This window comes from Schistocerca gregaria, unplaced genomic scaffold (genome assembly GCF_023897955.1).
Source record: "Schistocerca gregaria isolate iqSchGreg1 unplaced genomic scaffold, iqSchGreg1.2 ptg001161l, whole genome shotgun sequence".
In the NCBI taxonomy this organism is placed as follows: domain Eukaryota; kingdom Metazoa; phylum Arthropoda; class Insecta; order Orthoptera; family Acrididae; genus Schistocerca; species Schistocerca gregaria.
The window spans coordinates 42,501-45,000 of record NW_026062492.1 but is presented as its reverse complement, the minus strand read 5'-3'; the positions used below and the strand labels follow the sequence as shown (position 1 = coordinate 45,000).

Here is a 2,500-nt window from a genome sequence, read left to right as displayed (position 1 = left end):
GCACCTTAACCTAAGTTACACTGCACCTTAACCTAAGTTACACTGCACCTTAACCTAAGTTACACTGCACCTTAACCTAAGTTACACTGCACCTTAACCTAAGTTACACTGCACCTTAACCTAAGTTACACTGCACCTTAACCTAAGTTACACTGCACCTTAACCTAAGTTACACTGCACCTTAACCTAAGTTACACTGCACCTTAACCTAACTTACACTGCACCTTAACCTAACTTACACTGCACCTTAACCTAACTTACACTGCACCTTAACCTAACTTACACTGCACCTTAACCTAACTTACACTGCACCTTAACCTAACTTACACTGCACCTTAACCTAACTTACACTGCACCTTAACCTAACTTACACTGCACCTTAACCTAACTTACACTGCACCTTAACCTAACTTACACTGCACCTTAACCTAACTTACACTGCACCTTAACTGTCACATGTAACGTCACAGGAATGTAGCTTTGCCTAACAGCAACCCTCTGAACATAGTTCACTGCTTGGATCCTCTGGTGTCATGTGTATTTCTTGATGCCATGGTGCGTACCCTCACATAAAGGTCTTTCGAGTGTTGCGTACTTTCTACACAGTCCCGCTAACCACTGGAAGGGTGTACCGCTACAGAACGAATATCGCCCTCCCCTCCTGCCCTTCCAAGCTGGTCGGTCAGGCGTTTGTTTGTGAAATGAGCCTTGCAGCTGTTCAGTTGCATTCGGTTGTCGATGCAGTCAGTGTACGTTGTGGTACGGCCTGTGTGGACTGTCCGCTGATGTACGCGTAACCCACACTGATCATCCGTCGTTACGTACTGAGTGACATAATGTGGCACATGCTTGACCGTACACCGGCTGCGCCCTACAATGGCGAATCATAAGGGCCATATGTTGTGCACGATGCTACTTGTCTCGTCTCCCCATTACAGCGAGATTGCACTGTTGTACGCCGTACAGACATGTGGTAAGTAGGTACGGACGAAAGTATTGCATGTTGGCCCCCCCCCCCCTCCTCCCTCTGCCGGGAATCAGCGTGAGCCGTCTGTTGATGTAGCGACGAGGGTTTTCCTATTTAATCGTATTGCCCCACACAACATGATAGCACGGTGGACCGCGTTCCACATCTGCGACATGCTACAGAGGCCGGTTGACAGTCGACCGCGCAAGGGACATTGCACACGTGCGCGGACCATCTTCCACGTGTTCTCTCGTGTACATGCCGCAGTGTGTATGTGGGCTGATGTAGCGTGTCGTGACACATAACATGCAGGCATGCCAGAATCGTAGATTTCGCAAATGTAGATTGACGTATACGTTTGCTGCCAAAGATCCGCAAATGAACTGGAAATCAGTTGTTGAGCGGTTGTTCGCGCTGCAGGTGCATCGGTGATAGCGACGATCGGTACATCTGTGAACCGGTTGTTTCGGCGGTACCCGCCATGCCCCCGAACCTGAGTTGGCCATGTGGGTATGAAGCGATACGAGGCTGTGGCTTGGCGGGACAGTCCCCGGCCGGTGAGGGGGGGCCGCCCGGCGTGCTGGCCGCGCGCTGCGTGAGCGCACGCACTACAGCCGGCTGGTGGGGGGCGCCCAGTGGCAGGAGCGCCGGCCGACGGGCCCGGCTGGCGTCCCAGCTATGCGCCGGCGCACCCTGCGCGCGGCGCCAGGCGGCCAAAGTGGGTTCTGTCGAGCCCGGTGCGAAGCGCGGTGGACATCTGCAGTGTGCTGGTCCGATTGCGGACTGTGTGCGTTGAGGATGCGCCGCCGCCCGGCACTCGGCGTCGCGACGCCGTCTGCTGCTCGGTCGCCCCCAGCGGTTCTCGCAGGTGGTTTGTATCGCAGCTCTGCGGACGTGTTGGCGCGTGCGCTGTGCTGGGAGAGTTCGCTTCTGCACCCAAGTGGGGCTTTGCCCTTCTGTGGCGCTGGCGTTGGAGCTGCCGGTCACCGTAGGTGGCGCGTGTTGTTTCCCGCCGGCAATGCCACGACAGCACGCTCCCGGGCCTCTGTCGGCAGCGGCAAGCTCAGTTGGGAGCACGGGTGTTCGCACTGAAAGCGTCTACTCGCCTATCTCCGGGCGATTGCGCCTCTCTCGAACCCGACCAAGTACTTAGGACGGCGCTGCGCGCCGCCGGGACCTGAGAGGGTTTCGAGGTGTATCGTGCAGGGGAGCTCAGCCTCCTCCTGTTTGCAGAATAATTGAGCGGACGCTTGCGTGTTCGCGCGGGCCCTCGGGACACACTCCCGGGCGGCCGGCTGCTCAGCTCTCGTTGACGCAGCTCCCTGGTTGATCCTGCCAGTAGTCATATGCTTGTCTCAAAGATTAAGCCATGCATGTCTCAGTACAAGCCGCATTAAGGTGAAACCGCGAATGGCTCATTAAATCAGTTATGGTTCCTTAGATCGTACCCACGTTACTTGGATAACTGTGGTAATTCTAGAGCTAATACATGCAAACAGAGTCCCGACCAGAGATGGAAGGGACGCTTTTATT

General features: G+C 55.2%; 1 non-coding gene across 1 annotated transcript in view; it reads left to right on the top strand.

Annotated features, from left to right (window-relative positions):
- Positions 1–2,286: 2,286 nt before the first annotated feature.
- The window catches only part of LOC126329101 (small subunit ribosomal RNA), a 1,893-nt gene continuing 1,679 nt past the window's right edge, over positions 2,287–2,500 (top strand). Inside the window, exon 1 of the ribosomal RNA XR_007562172.1 lies at positions 2,287–2,500. This exon is cut by the window's right edge and continues 1,679 nt beyond it. This is a non-coding gene — a ribosomal RNA (small subunit ribosomal RNA).